Source organism: Schistocerca serialis, chromosome 2, assembly GCF_023864345.2.
Source record: "Schistocerca serialis cubense isolate TAMUIC-IGC-003099 chromosome 2, iqSchSeri2.2, whole genome shotgun sequence".
In the NCBI taxonomy this organism is placed as follows: Eukaryota; Metazoa; Arthropoda; class Insecta; order Orthoptera; family Acrididae; genus Schistocerca; species Schistocerca serialis.
The window spans coordinates 454876107-454900763 of NC_064639.1; the positions used below are offsets into that span (position 1 = coordinate 454876107).

Here is a 24657-nt window from a genome sequence, read left to right on the forward strand (position 1 = left end):
CTGGCAGAACATACCGGAGGCCTATTCTTTTCCCGGGCCTCCATGGGTTTTATTATTATTATTATTTTTTATTACAGAGTGTGAGGATGGATATACCTTTTACATCACTCAATGGACTGCAATGACTCCCTTATCAGAGAGGTACATTTGGATTTCTGTCTCAGTCAGACCATTGAACAGCCTACTGTAAACAACACAGGGAAGAATTCAGCATTCGATAAACTTCCACTCGAACAGAATAACAATGCTGGAGAGAAGCTGCAAGCAGGTGTACTTGAGAATCAGAAGTAGCCTCCAAATGCGAAGTGCCATTTTGTAAAGATGAGCAGGATTTCACAGGGCCAGCAATTGCAACAACACCTTTCTGAATAATAAATGGATTTACCATAGCAAAGGACTGAGCGTCTTCAGTACATGAAACCATGAGGAAGTATGGTGCATGGGAAACTATGAATCGTTTACCTCATTCTATTTATGTTTGGCAGACATTCACTGTGTAGATGATGACTGCTTCACTGAGAGAAAATCCTGCATTTTTGCCAATGTCTTTGATGACATGCTCCTTCCAACCAGTGCCACCCCCTGCCAATCAGAAGGGGGCACACCTGCCTCAGGTGATTGTTCGCACCTCAGGTCACACCTCCTGAACACCTCACAGGGGGACCAACTGGCACTTTGGGAAGGTAGCAGCTCAGGCAATCACCCCTCCCTGGACCTGGCTTGTACCAGGGCGTACATGTGAGCCCTACCTGTTAACCCGGGGCTGAAAATTACGCATCACCCAGTCACCTGTTACATGTCAGACATGTCAACTGGCCTTCACGAGCCCACAGGGAGGAAGAAGAAAAAGGGGAACCTCAAATGCCTAAGCAGAGGAAGGGTAGGAAAAGGGGAATGAAGAAAGAGAAAGAGGAACAAAAAACAGTGGAGCAACTGTTCTGATATTGGCTACTGAATATGCAGAAAACATTTCCAGATACATCCCAGACATGTTCCCCAAGGCAGGGAAAAAGAATAGCAAGAGGATAGACATGCAGTACAGGAGGGAAAAGATGCTGCAGAGGCTGGGACCCTATGGTAGCCAAGCACGAATCCGTCAAAGAGTGGCAAGCCCCTGGGGTGCACAGGAACCTGTAGAAGGTGAAAAAGTGAAGAAATGTGAAGATCAGGAAATCATTCCACAAAACATTAACACTGTGGAAAACAGGCCTGCCAAATTACAAATAATTATTTTATAAATGTGCTACACAATTCTAGCTAGCCTCATGGCCACTGGCTGATAATTTCTTTTCATTATACAAGAAATCTACCACAATGCAGCCTACTCTGAACGAAGGCTCTCCACACGGGCACCACCCAGCGAAGTTGCTTCATGGTTGTTACCCAGACACACAGTGTTACCAGAGAGACAGGCCAACTCCTCTGTGTGCACAGGGAGGTAACAACTTGTGCATCAATAATGCATTTCCTGTATATGGGGGTTACTGTACAGATACCTGATGACCTTCCCCATCACTACACACACACACACACACACACACACACACACACACACACACACACACACACACGGGACAATGCTGAGTCTAGAATGGTTGACGTGAAAAGGTTTCTGATGTGATTAAGGTCATACAATGGGAATTAACAGATTCTGAACAGGGAATGGTAGTTGGAGCTAGAAGCATGGGACAATCCATTTTGGAAATCATTGGGAAATTCATTATTCCAAGATCCACAGTATCAAGGATGTGCCGAGAATACCAAGTTTCAGGCATTACCTCTCACTACAGACAATACAGTGGCCAACAGCCTTCATTTACTAAGACCAATGGTGTTTGCGTAGAGCTGTCACTGCTGACAGAGAACCAACACTGCATGAAATAACTGTAGAAATCAATGTGTGACATATGACGAACGTATCCATTAGGTTCGATTAGTAAGCCAGTCAAGTCAGGCTCCAGTTCTCCTGATTTTGCCATCCTGCCATCAGTGTCCTTACAAAAACATGATACTGAACCTCTTAAACAGAAAAAAAAACCACAAAATTTAATAAATATGTTATTGGGAAAACACAGAAAAAGATAAACCCTGAACTTGTCCCTCTGTAAATGTATGTCAGCTGAGAGCCAGTGGACATGAGGCTCCAGCAGTCTCTTCAGACAGACCTGAATGCTACAGTGTGCACCATTAAGCTATCCAGAACTTTCCCTTCTTGACCACATTGATGGCAAGACCTGTCAAATAGATCCTCCCACCACCACCTACCCCAATCCAGTCATAAACGTCACCTATCCCATCAATGGCAGGGCAACCTGTGAACCCAGTCATGTGATCCACAAACTAAGCTGCAAGCACTGTACTGCATTATACGTGGGCATGACAGCTAACAAGCTGTCTTTCCGCACGAATGGCCACTGAAACTATGACCAAGAAACAACTAGACGACCCTGTTCTTGAGCATGCTGCCCAACACCACATTCTTCATTTCAATGACTGCTCCACAGCCTGGGCTATCTGGATCCTTCCCACCAAGACCAGCTTTTCTGAATTGCACAGATGGGAACTTCTGCAACATACCTTATGTTCCTGTGACCCTCTTGGCATCAATCTTCATTAATCATTGTCCTTATCCATCTAACCCCTTCCTTGATCCCATTCCAGCACGACACAGCCCTCTATTCCATCAACGAGCCCAGTTTTTTCTTTTTACTCCCCTCTTTTCGGGCTAACCCCCCCCCCCCTCTTCCAACCTCTGTCTAACCTCCCAACTGCACCTAGCTGCCCTATCCTCTCTTCACATCGTCCCTGCATGCCCCCCAGTAGCCCTTCACTGCCCCCCACCTCTAACCTGCTATTCCTCCCCCATCCCACCCCAGCCTCCTCCTCACACCCAACCAGTTGCCTCTCCCATCAAGCCCTGCTGCTGCTGCTGCTCGTAGTCTGGTTTCCACTATTACTCCAGTTTGGTATCAGTCTCACACACTTGAGCGGTATTCTAAGATGAGATGCACATATGTTTTGTAAACAGTGTCCTTGTAAATCAACTGCATTTTGCCAGTATTGTACTGATGAACTAATGAACATTACCTACAACTGAGCTTGCACATTTCATATCCCCACACACTGTTACACCCTGGTATCTGTATGAACTGAATTGTTTCAACAGTATGTCACTGACTCTTTACTCACAGCACCCTGTGTATTGTGAAGTGTAAAATTTTACATTTTTGAACATTTAAAGCATGTTGCCAATCTATCCACCTCTTGGTAATTGTATCAAGACCTGACTGCATATTTGTACAGCTTTTTTTCAGATAGTACTTCATTAAAGGCAACTGCAACATTTGCAAAAAGTCTGTGGTTATTACTGATAATGTAAGCCAAGTCACGAATATATGACATGAACAGCAAGGGTCCCAATGCACTTCTCAGCGACATATCTGAAGTTTGTTTTGTGTCCATCAGTAAATTACTCAGCATTTTACTGGTGCATCATACAGTCAAGAACAAGTGAATAAACAACAACTTAGAAAACAATGGCTAAGGAGTCAAATGGGAAAGAAGCTAATCACATGTGGAAAGGTATCAGAAGGAAACGAAGTATTCAGAAGAAATGGATGGTATCATGAGTTGGTTTTCACCACTTTCTGACTAACATCTCTCCTTGTGCATAACTTCAGTGCAGTATAGAAAGAGAAAGCAAAGAGACTTCACAATGTGCTACCGTTTATTCGAGCAAGTGACAGACGCCCCTCTTTTTGACCCATCAGTGTACATTAATGTTGAATAATGGTGCTTAATTATAATATAAATCTTGTGTTAAAGCACTGTTCTTTAACCAAAACTTCTAAAAATAAAGAACCATGCACAGCACTCCTTGAGTTGAACATTAAATCACTGATGATGCAACAAATAATGTCAAAACTTATTGCAGAATCAAATGATCATCATTCTTCAGTTCATCTGATCAGGTCAGGCACATCATTCTCAATTCTATACAAAAATGAAAAATAAATAAAAAAAGCACCATAAGAGAACCACAAAGCGTTCATGAAAACTTAATTTGTGGAACTGTCCACAGGCATTATGCGAAAAAGGAGTGGCTTGGCCCCTCTAAAGACCAAAGGCGACACTAATAGGGTGATATCTGTTGTACCTGTGATATTTGTTGTAAAGATGTTTCTTGTACTGCAAGGTTACCTAGTGCAGAGTGGTACTTCCTTATCACACAGTGGAAGCACCTGAGGAGCATTTTTGATCTTGATATCCAGTCTAAGTAATTCAGTTATTTATTTATTTTATTGGCAGTTCCTTTGACTTCAACAGCGTTAAAATTTCTAGGATATGGACTAAGTCAGTGTTTTTACAATATCTACAATTATGAATTTATAAAATTTACAATAAAGGATTGAGTAAGGCACAATATAGTAGATTCAGGATTGGACTCAAGTAAACTAATATGTGAAAATAAATAAGGTACACAATAAAACATGACATCAGAATTAATATTTATGAATACTATACAAGACATTCACATTAGTGCTGTACTTGAGACTCAATACATATTTTACAACAAAAATAATTGATATGTATGCTTGTAATAATCAGATATCGGAATTCTGCAATTAAACCACACATGTGCACATTCATTTATACTAAAAAATTAATGAATTAAGTAGAATAAATTTTTGGAACAGGTATTCTTTTTTATTTTGGATCGGGTATTCTTTTTTAGGTGTTCCCAGAGCAAGTGTCTTTACGTCTGCAAGTAGGGCATTGAAAACTTTTATGGTTGGGTAATTTACTCCTTTCAGCACATATGTGAAGTTTATCTGGGTGTGCATTGATAACTTTCATACTTGAGAAATTTACTCCTTTCTGCACACATGTGAAGTTTATCTGGTCACTACCTAAGCCCTGCTTTGACCTCATACTGTGACCACAATATGCATTATCAGTTTTTAAAAGAGAGTGGCTTTTTATTGATATAACATACAAGAGACAGGATATATTGACGTCTTTGCAAACACCTGTAGTTTCTGGAACAAACTCCCGCAGGAGTGCTTTGGATGAAGACCCCTCATGTGAGACAACACAATGCATGGAAGAATCAAGCAGTTATAACGGTATCCTTATGAGTAGACGATGCAATATTGCGTATGGCAAAAGTTTGGCAGATCTATGTTAAGGAAGGACCAATTAAATTTGCTATCAATGTACACACCCAAGAGCTTTGTAGAGTTCACTTGCTAAATCTGCCGACTGTAACAAAGAGGTTTCTGACATTTAGAGGGTTCTCAGAGCTAAACCAGTTGGAAATATCAGCAAATACACTGTTAGCACCGGTTTCCCGATTTTTCCTTGCTATTTTATCCACTGGGAGAGATGTATTATCTGAAAAGTGTGTGAACTTGTTCACTGTAGTGGAACTTAGTGAGGAGTGTTGTTTATAAATATAATAAAGGGTCGACAGACGCGTCCGATCCCAAGCGTCGGCTTTGACCCGTGACGTAAGGGTGTTGTGTGTGACGTCATGACGGCGCGGTTTGTGAGTGTGGTGTGTTTGTAGATGTCGTCGTGTTGTGGTATGTTGTGCTCTCTGGTGGTATGTTCAGGGTTTTCGTTTGTGTGGTGTAATGGGTTCAGTTTGCTTTTGCCCATTATCAAGAATTGTTAGAGTGTCAGCTGTGTTTGTAGTGGAATTCGTTTCAGTGGGTTAACGATTTTGTGTGAAGGTTAATTTAGTGTTGTTCACTGTACGCCATGCGGTAATTTTAGTAAAATTAATCGGCTGTTGTTTTTGTTCAGGAATGGATATGACGGATAAAACTAACACTGCGCAGGTCAAGGGAAGTGTTCGATCCCAATGTGTGGCTGTGTATGTTGGTATTGGTATCGGGAGATGTTTTTGAGCTATATAAGCCAAGGGAAGTGTTTGATTCTAATTTATGGGATCGGAAGCTGCTGGGCAATTCCATAGTTACGGGTGTTACATGTACACACCTTAAAATCAGGAAAAATAATGTAAGGAAAAATATTTATTGAATTTAATATTGAAAACTTTTAATGCTTACATTATATTTCATGTTAAAAATGTTGATACTGGAATTGTTTTATTGTTCTCCTGGTTATTAATCAAAAAAGTAGTGTTACGGGTGTTACCAAAAGTAGACCTAGTCCCTGTTATGAGTTACGGAATTCTCTAATTTCTGCAAACTTGATGAAGCTTTTATTCTTGTAAAACAACTGTCAAGAGGTATTGCCCCAAATTTTATTTTGAAATATAAATTTTTATTTTTTTGGACATCATAACTCAGTATATATATATTTTTTGCTGTTACGGGCGTTACATTAAATGTTACGGGTGTTACATAGATGCATCAGATTTGATTCTTGAAGGAATAAATCTACCTCTTACAATTGCATAAAAAGAAAAGAAGTATTGTAGTTTATTTGGAATAAAAGTATGTACTTAAGAGAACATATTTGAAGGATAAAGCTATTTATTACACAAAAAATTTTGTTACAATTTTATAGTACAACTAGGCCAAGATATCGTTACTTACTTAACATTTACCTCATTTTGTAGGCCTAATAAATTTATGACAGAAATGTTTTCTTATTATTGATAGGTTTAAAAACTTCATTTAATAAACTTTTCCAGCAACATCCAATTCAAAATTGAACTCATAGTACAAACGGTTACCTTGTTTGATTTCTGGTGCTGTTGCCTTAGATAGTACTTGACTGAATTTCACAAAACAAACATCAGTTTCATCTAGTTTAGAAAGTGTTTTACTTTTTCCTACTGACTTCAGAAACATTATTTTCACATCCTCCTCTTCATCAACCTCACTCTGGCAGATTCCCAAGTAACGGTGTTGAATTTTGGATAGGGTTGGCTTCTTTTTGTCACTTGGAATGTCAACCAAGACAAATAACCCAAATTTTAAATCAGACTTTTCAATTTTATTAGTTAGGCTTAACTCACAAGCACTTCCAATATTGTCTTGCGATTCAGATGGTGAAACAGTCTCCTGATCATAATCATTAGAACTGCACATTTCATAGAAGTTTATGCATCTTTTTGCATGTAATGTTTTAACTTTGGCATCCTCAGTAATAAATACTGACATCCTTGTCATTAATGACTCTGCTGTTTTTGAACCCAGCAAATCAGTTGTGTTATAAGCCCAAAAGTGATGGCAGCCCTGGATTTGAGGAATTGCTTGTAAATTTTTCCACCTTTCATCCAAAATAGGAATGTTATGCTCCACTGTTATCTTATCAACCCATAGTACCTTAATTTTAGAAAAATTCTTCAGAGTGTAGTCATAAAAGTCAATTGCGTTGTTAATAATAACTTTCCTAGATCTAACAGCTGTCCACACACTCCTCTTCAGTGCACCTCCTATGCCATCCATGGCTCCTTTACCATGTGAACTGGCAAAAAAATTCCATTCAACTGTCAATCCAAAGTTTCAGAGCCAATTATATCGGAAACTATCTTTTTAATAACACCAGATTTTTTACTGGGGCTTTTTGGAAGTACCTTCAACACTTTCTTCACAGCTTTACCAAATGTCTGTTTACACTTGTAAGTCCCAATAGGAGAAGATTCATTTGGAACTTTTGATCTTGCGAGTTCTAGTTTTTTCTTTTCTCTGATTGCTCTCTCTCTCTCTCTCTCTCTCTCTCTCTCTCTCTCTCTCTCTCTCTCTCCTCTCTCTCTCTCTCTTATTTTTCTTCGATTCTTATCTCTAAGATTTCAATTTTTTTTTTAACCTGCAATCTTCTTAATTCGTCTTGTTCTTTCTTCAAGTAAGCTTCTCTGTTTTCATGGTTATCTTTAATCTTTTCTTGGTACTTCTTCACTCTTTCCCTTGCTGGTACTGGTGCCACGGTCTCCGAAGACAGAAATCATGATAATGTAGGCATATATATGTATAAACATAACGCTGTCCAGAGAGATAAAAGTAAAAGACATTGTTAAGCATAGGCTCTTATGAATGACTAGAATCTGCCTCAATGAGCTGTTTACTGGGCCTATATAAAATTTAAAACTGAGGTTAGCAATATTGTTGTTCTTGGAAAAGTTAGAATGGAAAACATAAACTATATGTAATCTAATTTTGGGCTTAATTAACGTTTTAGGAGGATGTCAGTTGAGTCAGGTTAATGCCCTAATTAACTTTTATAATGTAGGTGTAGTGCTTAAACAAATGTATGCAGTGGAATAAAAATTTTAGTTTTCATGCTTAAAACTGTTTTCAAAAATGACTCTGAGCACCCTGGGACTTAACATCTGTGGTCATCAGTCCCCTAGAACTTAGAACTACTTAAACCTAACTAACCTAAGGACATCACACACATCCATGCCAGAGGCAGGATTCGAACCTGCGACCGTAGCGGTCACGCGGTTCCAGACTGAAGCGCCTAGAACCGCACAGCCACACCGGCTGGCAAAACTGTTTTCATATGTCATAAACATAGTTAAGAAACTTTATTCATTAATAATAATACCATTTGGTTATAATTTAAATGTAGGGCCTAGGCCTACTAAAGATTGAGGTGGCATTAAACCTTCCAATTCAAGTTACGGGTGTTACGCATGTGTTAAGTAACACCCGAAACAAAAATTAGTAACACCCGTAACAGCTCTAAGAGTGTTAAATAAGATTTCAAAATGCCATGTAATGGTATGATATTGTAAAACATGGGTATAACCTCACTTTTACAGAAAGGTATTGTACAGAACAAATTTACTAGATTACAAATTAAACTTTTGTATCTTTTTTGTTACGGGTGTTACAAGCTGCATATATATTATAAAACTAACAAAATAAAGAAATGCAATTAGCTTACCTCAGCAAAATGAATTATTATGAGCTATAACAATGTTGACTTCAATATTCTTTGCAACAATAGAACAATCAGCTATGGATAACACAACTAATATTCATCTGGAAATAGCATAAAACATGCCTCTCTTTGGTGCCATAGAATAGTGCACTTTAAACACTTAGTGAAGGTAGAAATTTATTTTTTTCATATTCATGATTATTTTGCAATGAACAAATGTACTTTTAACTTGGCATTTTTAAGGTTATATTTGTAATATTGTCATTTTAATTTTTTTGTCACAAAGTCTCTTTAACATGGAATGACCCTGCTGTTGAGCTATATAGATCAAGGGAAGTATTCAATTCCAGATGATATTGTGTTTAGTGGTATTTGGGGAGTTTTGGGGTCTAGTGTAGCAGGGGATACAACCCGTCAGCTTTGGACAATGACGTCACAAGTCGCCAGAGAGCAGTTTACCATTTTCGCTTTTGCTGTTATGTTTCAGTTTCGTTTTTTTACTGATTGCTTAATAAAGTGGATCTGTTTATTCTATCTCGTGAGATTTTTTTTTTTTAAAGCCAAAAAACACTTATCAGCTACTGAAGGGAGCTACAACACTAAGAAGAATCGCTTCTCGTTTGGCGACTTGTGACGTCATTGTCCAAAGCCGACGGGTTGTATCCCCTGCTACACTAGTCCCGAGTTTTGTGATGGTGTTTTTCGTCATTTTGTGTGGTTTTGTGCGTGGGAGGGTGTCTAAATTTGTTTATATTTAGTTTGCCCCCACCCAAAAACACCCCATTTCCCGCGTTTGTCCCGTTAGTGTCGTTAGGCTTTTTGTGGAAAGTGTGTGTGTTTGTTTTTCGATGTATTTTCGTCCTCATAATGTGTGCGTACCGACTTTATATGCGCCATATTGGAATCGTGGTTTATGGTCGTTTCCGCCATATTTGTGACGTCATGGGTCAAAGCAGACGGGCGGGATCGGACGCTTCCGTATTTCCATAATAAATAGCAAGTCCCCCAAGACTGAGCCTTGTGGCACTCCAGTATTGACTGTACCCCAATTACATAAAGCTGGAATTCCACTTAGATGAAGCTGGAATTCTGTTACTTTCAGTAATTGTTGTCCCCTGCTTCCTTTTAATCCAGGTCCTCATCATTCTATTTTATTTAGCAAAATTTCATAACTAACAGGTAATGTACTCGATTTTGGTGGCATCCATTCGGAATTCCTAATCAACAGTGGGAAATATGTACTAAGTTTGCTAGCAGCATTCCTTACTGATATTCTTCAAACTGGTAACAGATCCACCAAACTGGTAACATATCCCATGATTTGACATGAGCAAAACTCACGGTCATCTTTTTAAAAAAAAAAAAAACCTCAAAGCTACCCACTCATGGCTTTAACTACACAGTGTATAAACTTTTGGAAAGAATAGTGTACAATAGGATCAGCCACAAAATTTTCCAAAATCTGTCTGCTGAACAGGCAGGATTCCATCCAAACCACAGCTGCACCGACCAGCTTCTTCCACTGACAACTTTTATTGAATCCGGCTTTTAAAAACAACAAAAGACCTCAAGTACATTTACACAGCTAACAGCAGCTTATTGTGGGCTTTCAAATAATGAAATGAAATGGTGTGGTGGCCCTCAACTACGTACCCTCCGACTCAGAGCTGCAATATTAAAAGCTTTGGGTGATTTCATTGTCTAGGGGCTGGGATACGTAGTTGTCGCATTACAGGCCAAATACTGCTGAGTCTACAGTATATGATAAGAATATACACACGAATCAAATGGTCGTCGAAGGTTTCTATCACTTGGCAATTGCGAATTATGAATGTAACATATAAATTTTTAATGAAAGATTGCAATTAAATAAAATCTGCAGGTACTATCTTAACAACTTTAAGTGATAAGTACGATTGTGGAAGTACTTTTGAGAATGCGGTATATTTCTGCAAAACACTTATTGGTGTCAATGATCCAGAATTTAAATAAAATATAAGTTGAATAACAGGGACACAATAGATTCCTACTTCAAGAAATTAGTTATGAAAGAGAAACATAGCTCGCGAGATATTCACTTTAGAATGCATACTACGTCTTCACTGCAGAAGCCAGGGAAATCACACAAGAGCACAGGTCGGCACTCCGAAATACTTCTACCCTCCGTGACCACGCACAAACTGCTCCACTGTCCAAGACTTTCCGTCAACTGTGCGTCCGTCATGCTATACCGTTCCGGACTCTCGGTGTCCTCTCCCGTACTGTCCCGAACTGTCTCTCGTGTCCTCCCCGTACTCTATGCTCCTCCCCCACTTCCATACAGTCTTTCCATTAACGAATGCTGTGATTGGTTAGAGAGCTCCCGCCATGTCTTCGAGCCAATGCACACTTACAGACATTAAAACGCATTCGAAATACTGGATTTACATTTAAATAACTTGAAATGAAATAAATATGCCTACGGTTGGACCATAAACACGCTCTAACATACATTATTAAATACATAAACAAATTAAATAAACATATATCAAAGGAATAGAAATGTCTGCCATTAGGGTTTCACAAAGTGTTCCATCTTTAGCTCTCCCGGCATGTCTCCTTCATCGACACAGCGTCATCATGGAATTGCCAGCCACGCGGCTGCTGGACCCCACTTGCTTTGGTCAACGTCCGGCACCACGTGATCGGCCTGCCGAGCAGCCCGCGCTCGCCGAGCGGCCTGTGCAACCACGCCAACTCCAAACTTAGAATATTTTCGGGGCGCCACAAGTTGCCCGTTACCTCACATTATGATACTAAGTGGAGGCAACTGCTAATATTCAAAATGTATGAGTAATGGCACGTCTTAAAACTGGAAACCTCGTAAGTTTTATGTTAAGCAATAGAATCTTCCAAGTTCTAATGAGCAATCTAAAAAGCATAATAATAATAATGATAATAATAATAATAATAATGATGATGACCTCCTACATGGATCAATGCTAGCCCCCCTCACCTTTTTTCCTTGTATACAGCAGACAAGCCTAAGACAACATCAAGGAAATTTGGATATGCTGATGACTGGGCTCTTGCTGTGAGTCACAAAGATCTGGGTGTTACTCAGTCTGTCTTGACAGACAACCTACACATTGTTGGCAAATACTTCCATAATTTAGGGTTACATCCAAGTGTTACCAAAGCAGAACTCTGAGTCATAACAGAAGCCCGCATAATCCAAGGATCATTCTTGACAGGACGCTCAGCTTTAAAGTGCACTAGTTGAACTCGCCAACAATGAAATAAATATATATTTTCAAGAGGAACCTCTGAGGCATAACAAAAGCACCCATAGTCCAAGGATCATTCTTGACAGGACACTCAGCTTTAAAGTACACTAGTAGAAAAGTGCCACTAAGATGAAGAGAGGGAATAACATCTTGCGGAAACTTGGTGGTACAATATGGGGTTCATCTGCTCCAACACTAAGAATTTCTAATCTTGAACTGGTGTAGCCCTTGGCAGAATATTGTGCTGCATTCTGGATCAACCGCCCATACACCAGATTCATCAACATACAGTTCAACCAAACTATGCAGATCATTCAGAAACATTCCAACTTCCAGAACGCCTATTCTCAGCCACATAATTTCCCCAATTTAGCGGCGAGAATCTGCTCTTTCCCCCTGTACCCGAGGACATTCCTACATTCAATAAAAACAGACTTTCCCATCGTCTGCTTCTACAAGATGCCTTTTTTTTATGGACAGTGGAGTAACTATAACATACCAAAGGGCAGGGATATGGCATAACAACTTAAGATGCCCTGTATCTTGTCCAGTTACCACATTTTGAAGAGCACGGTAAGAGTTGGTCTGCACTCAACCAAATAAGGACAAACAGTGTAAGATGTACAAGGGGGGATTAGCAACTTCAGTGAGCTGAGACTGGTGCAGAGTGACAAACTGTTCAGCATATCATATGTGCATGCTCAAAACAATCGTTCTCAGGGATGCACAGGAGTCCCTAATGGCAACAGACATAGACTGAATATAATCAGCTGCTGGGTACATGTCTGTATGCTTCTGTGGTTTGTAGTTATTGTACAATTGATCAACTTATAATTACGAACTTACGTGTGTCTTAAAACTGTGTGTGTGTGTGTGTGTGTGTGTGTGTGTGTGTGTGTGTGTGTGATGTGATACTAGCCATACAGTAAATACATAAAATCTAGGTTGACACACTCAAAAGCCTTGGACAGGTCACACAACATTCCGCAGACGCATTTTAATCACAGTAGGAATTTATTAAATACAACACACAGGATGGCCCTTATATAACCATGATGGTGCCTATGTATCCTTGCACAAACCCCATAAGAACTTTTCTTTTTATTTTCACTTCTCTGATGCTATTCTTGATTTCCCTACGTGTGATGAGAGTTCTGTGCACATGATTGACTTCGATACTGCTGACTTTATGCAGGTGGTATACTATTTCACTCAATGAGCCTTTAAAGCCAGTTTCTCTGCAGCTGTTAAAAATGTCTATTGAGGATATTATAGACTTCCTCAATGTTTTTATTACATTTGCACCATGGCGTTTTTATATCAGACAGGACTATTTTTTTCTCACTCTTCCAAAAACAAAAAAATATGAATAACATCTCCATTGTCCAGTGTCACAGAATATATTTTTCCACTGCCAGCAAATGAATCGGAGGTAGCAAAAATAACACACATTCTAAAGCCCATAAACACAGAACATCTTGATGAAGTACCTACTTGTGTAGTCAAGCAGTGTAAATATCAGTTAGTGAGACCTCTGATTGTTTTTACAAACTAAGCTATGCAAAATAAGAATTTTCCTCAATGCCTTAAAAAGTGTAAGACTGTGTCCATTTATAACAGTGGTGATAAGAAAAATCCTGCAAATTATAGGACAATTAACTTCACACCTGACTTCTCTAAAGTTGAGGAAATGGCCTTAAAAATAATATTAGATGTCAGATGGCAAGTATCAATGTATCATAGTCCTTAGATTGTTGTTATTCCAACCTGTTGTTTCCATTGTTTGAGAATATCAGATTTTATAGATACAAATGACATACTTAATGTAATACAGCACGGTTTTATAAAAACATTGTACCTCATGATACTGGGGTCTCTGGTGACAAAAGTCTGTGGCGTTTTCTTGACTTTTCAAAGGCATTGGATTGTGTTATGTCACAACAGACTAGTGCACAAACTGAACTGTTATGATATTGGGTGCGCGGCAGCTGACGTCATAAAATCATTTGTAGAAAACAGAGAGCAGTGTGTAGAAAGCAGTAAAGTACAAAAAAAAGTCATGCTACTGTAAATGTATGCTCTAACATTTAGCTAATACAGTTTGGTGTGCCTCAGGGATCAGTTCTGAGACCCCTATTTTCATTCTGTATGTACACAATGTGCCATCACTAGTAGGTGACAATATTGTAATGTTTGTTATACACTCAAATAAGAGAACATACATACAATTGCAGACAAATAAAACTACAAACAGTAACTGTCTCGAAATAGACACTTCAGTTCTCAAAAAAAGTAGAATATCACAAATTTTTGGATGTCACCATTGATAAATACTCAACATAGGAGGCCCATATCAGCTAAGTATGCTCACAAATAAGCCCTAGCATATCCTTAATGAGAAAGATGTCTAGGACAGTTAATAGAGACATACTGCTGACAGTGTACTATGGCCTAATCTATCCCCACTTAATGTACTGCATTATAGTTAGATTAGATTCATGTTTTGATCCATGGACCCAAAAATGAGGTGATTCTCATGGGTGTAGAACAACTCAGAAAGTATAACATAAAAAACCAAACATTTGTAGGTAATACTCGCTTCCCTGATAATTTTTCAGGAAGTTGTAAAAACAGGTGAACACATTACAGTAACTGAAGCTGCTGATATTTGCTAAACTAATACACTGTCAGAATGAAACAGTTATGCACTTTTGCTAAATTTGTCCCACAAAATATCTTATCTCGACTGTTGTTACTATGTGCTGTCAAAACTGAAATGTGACAGACTTTTTTATTAAGCTGGTCTAACAGTCCCTATTAAGATATTCATCTATAGAGTAGAAGGAGTCGCCTATCAAAAAATCTTTCAAACTCTATTTTAACTGTGCTTTATCTGAAACCAAGTTTTTAATGGTTGCCGGCAGTATTTTGAAAAGGTTCGTTGCTGAATATTGGGTCCATTTTGGACAAAGGGAAGTGATTTTATGTCTTTATGAAGGTTGTTCTTATCCTAGTATTGGTTAGACTACATATTGCACTATTGGTTGGAAATTGAGATACACTACTTGCAACAAATTTCATTAATGAATAAATATACTGAGAAGGAGTGGAATACAAAGTTCCTTGAACAACGATGATCTTGAATTTTCACCACAAATGAGTCTTATTAAACGCTTTTGTATGCTAAAATCTTTTGATGGTTTGAGGGATTGCTCCAGAATATGATCCCATATGACATAATACAATGAAAGTTAGCAAACAATGAAAGTTTTTTTTATATTTAGATCTCCTACATCTGACATAATTCTCACTGCAAATACAGACTTGTTCAGGGTCTTCAGCAATTCTGTGGTATGCCCTTCCCAAGTATATTTATTATCGAGTTGTAATCCCAGAAATTTAACACTTTAACCTCTTCAAACTGCATGTCTTCATATGTTATACACATGTTGGAAAGAAATCTCTTACAGGTTCTTAACTGCATATAGTGGGTCTTTTCAAAGTTTAACAACAGTGAGTCAACTTTAAACCATTTATTAGTATCACTGAAAATTTGATTAGCAGTCATTTCTAAATCTGTCCTTGACTTGCTACTTATTGCAATATTTGTATCATGAGCAAACAAAACAAACTGAGCAACTGGCAATGTAACAGATGAGAGGTCATTAATGTACACAAGAAAAAGCAATGGAACCCTGAGGAATACCACCTGTAATTAATTCCCAATCAGATGAAGACTGAGTGCTTACTGCACGGGTATTTCATAATGACATCCTTTCTTTCCTGTTAGTTAGGTAAGACTCAGACCATTTCACGCATTGCCCGTGACACTGTAATATTCTAATTTACTTAAGAGAATGCTGTGAATCACACAGTCAAGGGCTTTTGACAGGTCACAGAAAATGCCAGTAGCCTCTAAATTGTTACCTAACTAATTAAGTACATTCTTGGTGTACGTGTAAATAGCTTACTCTATGTCGGAACCCTTAAGGAACCCAAACTATGACTTGGACATTATATTATTTGTAGTTAGATGCTTGAACGCAACATTTTCAAATATCTTTGAAAAAGCCAGAAAAAGTGAAATTGGTAATTAGTTTGATGGTATCTCTTTATCTTCGTTCTTGTAAAGAGGCTTAACTTCAGCATATTTTAGCCAGCCTGGAGATGTTCCGCTGGTAAGAGAGTGAGTGATTATACAAATAACTTAAATAGAAGTCAACTCACATGAGCACTTTTTGATTAACTTCACTTTGAGCTCAAACATAACGAGATATCTTAAACAGAATGGCCTCCTCAATGCCAACCAGCACGGTTTTCGAAAATATCGATCATGTGATCTAAAAGAAATCTGGGTAACGTTAATCTCATTTCAAAAATATTAACTAACGCTGGTACATGTGTTTCTCTAGCGGTATAATTGATTACTCACCCCTTCTTGATTAATCTGAAAACTAATTACAGCTCTTAGGCAGAAAATGGACGGACGCTATAACTGCTGATCGAGATTTTGTATTTCACACTGATTAGTGGCGTTTTGTTTACGACCGTACCTCACATAACAAACACCGGTGCCTACTACTTGTCAAACCTATGAACAAGTGCATGCCGCTCACGCTTTGAAATGCCTTCAAAGAGCTTGGGTTGGGTCATTTCTTGCAGTTGAGTTTACGATCAGTTGTTTCGCTAAGGGATATCAGGAGTGGGTATGTTGTACGTTATTAGGTTTTATGTGGTTTCAAATGAATTGCATTAGTTCTTGTATCGCAGTGGTTGTCACAGGAAATGTTTAATTTTTTTAATATCACATTTAGAAGGCGTACTGTAAGACTTCAGTCATTAACAACGACCGACTATGACAAAAATAGGATATTCACTCCCTTAATATTCAGGATGTTATTACTTATACTTCATCCATTTCATTCTTTCTAGTTAATCATTCATCTCAATATCCCAGCCTGATAGATATACAGTCCTGCTATTATAATCTCTTTAAAGATAAACAATACGATGAAAGTATTCTTGTCTTCAGAAAGGTATTATCATTGTTGTGTAAAGCTACTGTTTTTGAAGTGTTCAATTTTTGCTGTTGTTCTGTGAAAATCACACGGGTTTGCTGATAATTTACGGCGCGATTAACATTGCCCTGCCGTACGACAACAGAGAAGCCGTATGTTATAGAAAACAATTCAATGTTAAGCAAAAGTTGTACACTTAACGATGGTTTATTGTGTAAAATGGGCTATTGAGGAAGCACATGGCCACGATAAGCGCAAAAGCTCATCGAATACTAAGAGAAAGTGACAGGAACAAACAAACAAAATTCCCTTATTTAACAGTCGGTAAATCATGTTTGTACCGCCAGTGGAGATTTCTGCTTGTTTTTTAATTTTACGGTTTACTTTCTGCAAAACTCCGTATCTTAAAAGTATTTAATCCTCCTACCATGTGTTCTGGTATCTGTTTTATAAATCACATATATTTTATGGAGCCTGTTGCCACACTATTTGGCTTGATTTGAATTAAAGTATTTCGTAGCTTTCAGAGATTAGTATTTTTAACTGTTCTTGAAAGGCTTACTATGTTACAGTCAATTTTACAATATACAGCTTGAAAAATCATTCATGTAACTTTTCCCATGTTGACTGTTGAGTCATCTGCTGCCATTGCCACTACATGTGGTCTGTGGTACCTGGCTCTTGTAAATCTTACAGAAAAGTAGGTGACATATCAATATAAATTTTGTAGATGTATTCAGGAGGATCAGATTCAAATTGCTTTAGACAAATTCCAAGAGGTTTCCTTAAAATAGGCATTGGCCAATTCTGGCTTCACACACACACACACACACACACACACACACACACTGTGTAGAAAGGAAGTGTGCATTGGAAGCACACACACACACACACACACACACACACACACACACACACACACACACACACTGTGTAGAAAGGAAGTGTGCATTGGAAGTGAGAGTTGGGAAGGGTGGCTGATTGAGAAGAGGGTCATGTCAAGTCACCCAGGCCTTGACACCAACCATGTCAGATTTTGATGAAACTTGGTACAATTACTTCTTTTATCATCCTGAAAGCACTTGTAAAATTTTTTTGCTCTATCTCTTATAGTTTTTTTTATAAATTTTTAAAGTTTTTAGATTTGGCTTTGTTTCAGCAGTCGGAAATTGTAACTTAAACGTGTCCTCACAACTAAAAAAATTTGTATATTAAAGAATACTCAAGATATCAGTATGAAATTTTGGAATAAGTTTGTGTATTATATCTAAATGTTAAAAAAATTACCATAAAGATATATTAAATTCTTCCAAATGAAAAAAAATTTATAAGTTTTTTATTTTTTTTAGCTAACTGATGTTTAGTTTTACAAAAACTGCAATATCTAGAGTCTCAGACCTGATAGAAAGCTCAAATTTCTTTTAAAATACTCTTAATTGTATAGGCTATTAGATAAAAGAAAAATTATATTGGCTTTTTAACCTGTTTAATAGTTATCTAATTTTTAAAATAATAATAATTATATTTTAAAAATAAAAAATGCCAAGTGACTTAGACACCGAAAATAAGTTTTTGTCGTCTTGGAGTAACAACGTACACTTGGATTTTGTATTGTTACTCCTGTGTTTTGAAGTAAAAAAATATTACAGTGTCAAATAGTGCTTGGATAGTATTTTATTAAGTTTATTCGAACTCTCAGTAAGTACTGTTACTTAGTTTACAGAGATTCTTTTCCAATATCCTATAAAAGTAACCAGAACAGTAATCAGACCAAAAGTGAAATCAGTATGTCAGATATTCAAACCTGTAGTGTAGGGTTATTTAAAAAATCTGACTGTTTCCAAACAACCTACACACCTTCAAAAAAGTTACAACCGGTATCAGAATTGAGTGAGGAAGAAAAAGATTTGATCCACTTACGATCTGGAATTAATCTGTGTGAATTTAAGAATATATGTTCACACCACAGCTACTACTTTTTAAATGTTTTTGAAAAGTATCAAACAACATGTGTAGACCCACTAAAAAAACACAAAAAGCCCATCAAAAAATCGTTGAGATGTGTAGGCTTGGATCTTTCTAAACAATTACTGACAAAAAATATTAGCATAAAACCTGGACAAAAGCTTTGCTCAACATGCCGTAACTTTTGTGAGGAAAAATTAAGAGTTGAAGTCAATGAAAGTGAAACAGATGATGAAGTCATGGTTGAATTAGAATCATTGGAATCCAGAAATGAATCCCTCGTACAAATAAACATTGCTCTTGATTATTTAGTTTTAACACCTATAAAGCTTCATGGCTTGTCAGAACAAAGTAAAGGGTCTTATTTTAAAAGGAAGGTTAGCAGCATTGAAAAGACTGCAAAAAAGGCGGTTTCAAAAGCATTAAAATATGATGCACCAAGTTCTGATGATGACGAAGAAGATAAAAGTGTGGTTGAGAAAGCAAAGGATTTTGATGTAATGATTTCTCTTATGAAAGAGAAGATTTCATCTGTTGGGAGGTCTAGAAAAATTCAGATTCTGACCTTGGCTCCAGATTCTTGGACTCGAAATATAGTAATGAAAGAATTTAATGTAAGTGAGTACATGGTGCGACAAGCTAGAAAGCTAAAATCTGAAAAGGGTATTTTGGAAACTCCTGGTCCAAAAAAAGGTAAAACTCTCTCTGAAAATACAGTAAGACTTGTAACAGATTTTTATGAAAAGGATGAAAGTTCCAGAGTGCTACCTGGAACAAAAGACAAAGTAAGTGTTCAAAAAAATGTGTACATGCAAAAAAGACTCATTTTGTGTAACTTGAGAGAACTCTATTATTCTTTCAAATGGGAGAATCCCGAGGTAGAAGTAGGATTTTCAAAATTTTGTTTCTTGAGATCTAAATGGTGTATCCTTGCTGGTGCTGCAGGCACACACACTGTATGTGTATGCAGTATCCACCAGAATGTTAAACTATTACTGGATGCTGTGAAAATTGAAGAATCTTATAAAGACCTAATTAAGATGCTTGTGTGCAACACAGAAAACCAAAACTGCATGCTACACCATAGCAACAGCTGTCCTGCAAATACTGCACTAACAGAGTGCTTAACTGAAAAACTAATTGAATATTATGATTTAGAAGAAGAAATTGTAATCAGTCAGTGGGTTAACACAGACAGGGCAGAAATGATCAAACAGTCTATCAGTGTTGAAGACTACATTTCTTTATTGGTTAGGTCATTGGAAAAGCTCACCCCACACTCGTTTATAGCAAAATCCCAATCAGCAGCCTTTAAAAGATTGAAAGAAGACCCACCACCCAAAACAGCAATTATTGTGATGGATTTCAGTGAAAATTATTCCTTTGTTATACAAAATGAGATCCAAAGTTACCACTGGAGTAGAGGTGGTTGTACTCTACACCCAGTTGAAGTTTTTCTAAGAAATGAGGAAAACAATGTTTTTGTTTCCAACCACTGTTTTATTAGTGATGACCAAGAACATGACACTGGTTTTGTTAACTTTGTACAAAAAGAAATTACAAAGTGGCTGTCATTACATCATACTGACATTGACTCAGTTCACTACTTTACAGATGGTTGTGCTGGGCAATACAAAAATAGAAACAGTTTTAAAAATTTGACTGAACACTTGAGAGACTTTAATTTGAAGGCCCAACACTTTTTGTGCAACAAGTCATGGGAAGTCAATTTGTGATGGCCTAGGAGGAACTACTAAAAGAATTTTAAGGAAAGCCAGTCTACAGCTTTCAGACAAAGAACAAATAATGACAGCAATCGATGTGTATAAGTTTTGTGAAAAAAATATTGAAAACATTCATTTTCACTTTATTGACAAAAAAGAAGCTGATTTGCTACAGTTAAAACTAGAAAAACGTTTTTCAGCAACCCGAACCATTCCTGGAACTAGAAGTTTTCATAACTTCAAACCACTTCCAACAAACAACCTTGAAATTAGAAGGACTACAGATAGTGTAAAACCCTCCTTTGTCTTTTCTTTCCATTCTTCTTCTGATTGGGTTCGTGTTGAACCATCCATAAATTGCTATGTGGCTGCAAATTATGATGGTAACTGGTACTTTGGACTGGTAAAAACAATATTCAATGATGAAGAAGATGCAGAAATTCTATTTCTACATCCTTCAGGACCTGCTGCATCATTTTATTGGCCTGAAAGAGAAGATTCCTGCATAGTGCCTTTGGAGCACATAGTCTGTGTAGTAGACGCACCTCAATCAAGCGGCACTGGGAGAATGTATTACTTCAAAAAAGACTGTATCAAAAGAACTGAAAGCTCTTGGATGAAGTGGAAAAACAGTTTGAATCAGCATTAATGTTTATTAAAAAGACAAAATTACTCAAAAAATTCAATGTTTCAAGCAATCAGTTGGGTTATACATAAGTGGTGTAAGTAAACTATCTTTCTAATGTAATCTACTATAATTAATAAACATGTTAAAAAGCCATCATTATTTTTGTTTTATCAAGTAGCCTATATGTTTAAGAGTAAATTAAAACAAATTTGAGCATTCTATCAGGTCTGAGACTCGAGATATTGCAATTCTTATAAAACAAAACATCCGTTAAAAAAAAGAAAAAAAATACGTATATTTTTTTTCATAGAAAATATTAATATATTTTAATAGCATCATTTTTATCTTCAAATATGTGTAATAAATAAACTTGCTGCAAAAATTCATGATGTTATCTAAAAGAGTTTTTAAGATAAGCAAATTTAAAGTTTTGAATACAAATTAAACTGACCATTTCCGAAGGTTCAGAAAACGCAAAACATAAAAACTTTAAAAATTTATAAAAAAAAGACTGAAAGAGATACAGCAAAAAAAATTGCAGGTGTTGTCAGGATGGTATTAGAACCATTTGAGCCAAATTTCATGAAAATCTAAGGAGGTGGGTGTAAAATTTATTTTTTATTGGGTGATTTGATATGGAATGACCCAAGAAGAAGTAGTAGTGGGCCTAAATGATAGGAATGTGCTCTGGTGAGGTCATTCTGGATGCAGATGGGGGAGTTGTGAACAGCACACAGTGATGTGAAAGAGTGGATTTGGTGTGGTAGATAGAACAGAGGAAGAGGCAGACCTTGGAAAGAAGCCTCTGCCCAGAACAGAGGAAGAGGCAGACCTTGGAAAGAAGCCTCTGCCCCACAGCCATTTCCACCCTTACTTCTTTGACTGTAAGCTCACTTATCCTGCACTCCTCTTCCTATATTCTATTTCCACTTCGCAATACGCTCCTCTGCCTCTGACCAGGTCAAGGCCACTCGTACCCTTTTGGCTTGCTGCCTCTCTGTCTCAGCTGTGAGCCACACTTGCCCAACTCTCCCACCAGCTCACCACCTCTTTATCCCACTTACCCAAACCATCCTACATAACTTCTCACTGCAATGTACTCAACCAGGACATTGTAGCCATACAGGTGTGTGTGTTTGTGTGTGTGTGTGTGTGTGTGTGTGTGTGGGCGCGCGCGCGCAGCCTACTCCATATCTTCTGTTTGGTTTGGGAACCCCCAGGAACTTAAAAACCTACAATTCTAGAATTCCTGAATTTGCTCACTGTTGGAGGTGAGAGGAAATGATTTGAAATTCTTATACCGGTTCGGGAGGGGGGAAGGCAGTTCAGTTGCAGTTCGTAAACAACGTAAGCCAACTGATGAACAGAACTCACTCCCCCCCTCCAAAAGCTCCACCCAGCATCCACCTTGACAAACCCATAGCCCCTAGTTAATATGTGTGTCTGAAGTAGGGAAACATAATGGTTGCATTTTAACTTTGGTATCTGAGTGCTTCAGTTTATTTTAATTTGTTTATTCTGATTTTACTGAACATTAGGCACCTGAAGTTGAGTACTTGCCAGTCTTTCTATCCCTTTGTGGTGTTAATCCATACGTTGCTGCTGGGTGACTTATTTTGGATATATAGAGTAATATTCAATACAAGTCATCGGCTTTGACAAAAGACAGGAAACCTGTAACAAACTTATTTTGGATATATAGAGTAATATTCAATACAAGTCATCGGCTTTGACAAAAGACAGGAAACCTGTAACAAACATGGTAAACAATGTAATGATTCTAATGTGATATTCTTAGTGATTTTTTTTTTTTTTTTTTCAAATGGGCTAACCTAAAAATCAGTCTTCCACCACAACCAGGTTTTCTCAGTATCATGTCCATTGGCCTCGCCAACTCGCAACCAAGCTGTTACTTTCCAACCTGACATAGACCTTTGGCAAATCTGCAGATCGATCTGTCATTACAACCGTGTTTTAGTGTCACATATGGTGCCTTTCCCAACTGTCAACAACACTGTGTATATTTATGCACCAAAAGGTGATGTCACAGCAGCCATCAGCATTACATCACTGGTCAAAGCCGATGACTCATATCGAAAATTCCTCTTGACCCCTCTTGACCCGTTATTTGCATTGTTGCCTTATTGTTTTTTCTGTTGTTGCTCAATATTACAAACTTCGCAAAATTTCTGAAACAAGTGGTAAGAGTTTATAGTAATTAACTCGCATTACATATCACAGAATTTGTTAGTAAAATATTTTAAATTATGCGAGAAAGTTATAGACCTAGATTGTTCTCTGTCAAGTGAACCGATGGTCCCCTACTAACAATTGCCATTTTGCGTAGGTGGTCCCATTGTAATGATAATAAGCTGTACAGAATTTGAAGTCAAGATTTAAAAAGAAAGGTGGTGTGAAGTGTGAGGAACTGCAAAATATCATGTAAAGCGCTACGATAGTCTTGACCAGGTATAACACTGCTGAAAATCAAACCTAGAGAAATTTAAGGAATATATCGGGAATAGATACCGAGCTTTCTGTATTCAACACACTGTGAAAATTTCAAGGCTTTGTCGTTTGCCATTTTTGTGCTACCCAAGGTCAAAGTGGGTAAAAATTAATTATGACATTATTGAACTATTGTGAAGTGGAAATTCTTTTTGATAAACAAAGTGTATGAAGTTTCCATTATAAGGTCTGCAGGAAGTTACGCCTAGCTGCAGCAGTTACTTGAGACTAGGGCTATTCTAGAAGTTGTGCAAGCTGTGGTGTCTTATTCATTTGGTTTTGATTCATTAGAAAGAGCAGTTCATAAGGTTTAATTTGTTTTGGAGACTGGATAAAGTTTAAAAATGAGCTTAAAAATGCTACTACCAAACATCCAGAAACCACCACCTTAACGATTGCATTTTTCTGGCCTATAAGAAAACTAAATAATAATTATTATGTTCATTAATTGATTTATGAAGTACAGTTTTGCAATAAATGTAACACATTATTTTTCTGGCTAAATTGTTCTCTTTGGAGAAAGTTATAAACCCTGTGATTGTACTAGGGTTAAGCCAATCAGAAACAGCACTCTGACAACATATTTCACATCTTTCTTGACAAGTATTGCCCTTTATGCAGTCTTGTGAATCTTGTTTCAAGTTTTATGAATGTTAGAGGAGAAATACCAAGACAATGTACTTGGG

At 37.5% G+C, this 24657-nt stretch overlaps 2 protein-coding genes across 5 annotated transcripts in view; one reads left to right on the forward strand and one right to left on the reverse strand.

Moving 5' to 3' along the window:
* Positions 1 to 16710, reverse strand: part of LOC126457341 (aspartate--tRNA ligase, mitochondrial) — a 158183-nt gene extending 141473 nt beyond the window's left edge. Inside the window, exon 1 of one of the 3 annotated variants that reach the window (XM_050093560.1) lies at positions 16561 to 16707. The gene's annotated coding sequence lies outside the window, so the exon portion shown is untranslated. Of the gene's footprint in view, positions 1 to 10954; positions 11146 to 16560 lie in introns of those variants that run through there. The other 2 variants (XM_050093559.1, XM_050093558.1) reach the window with 2 other exon arrangements.
* A 4-nt stretch (positions 16711 to 16714) lies between these two features.
* The window catches only part of LOC126457343 (lactoylglutathione lyase), a 133296-nt gene continuing 125353 nt past the window's right edge, over positions 16715 to 24657 (forward strand). Inside the window, exon 1 of one of the 2 annotated variants that reach the window (XM_050093563.1) lies at positions 16715 to 16834. The gene's annotated coding sequence lies outside the window, so the exon portion shown is untranslated. Of the gene's footprint in view, positions 16835 to 17183; positions 17299 to 24657 lie in introns of those variants that run through there. The other variant, XM_050093564.1, reaches the window with a different exon arrangement.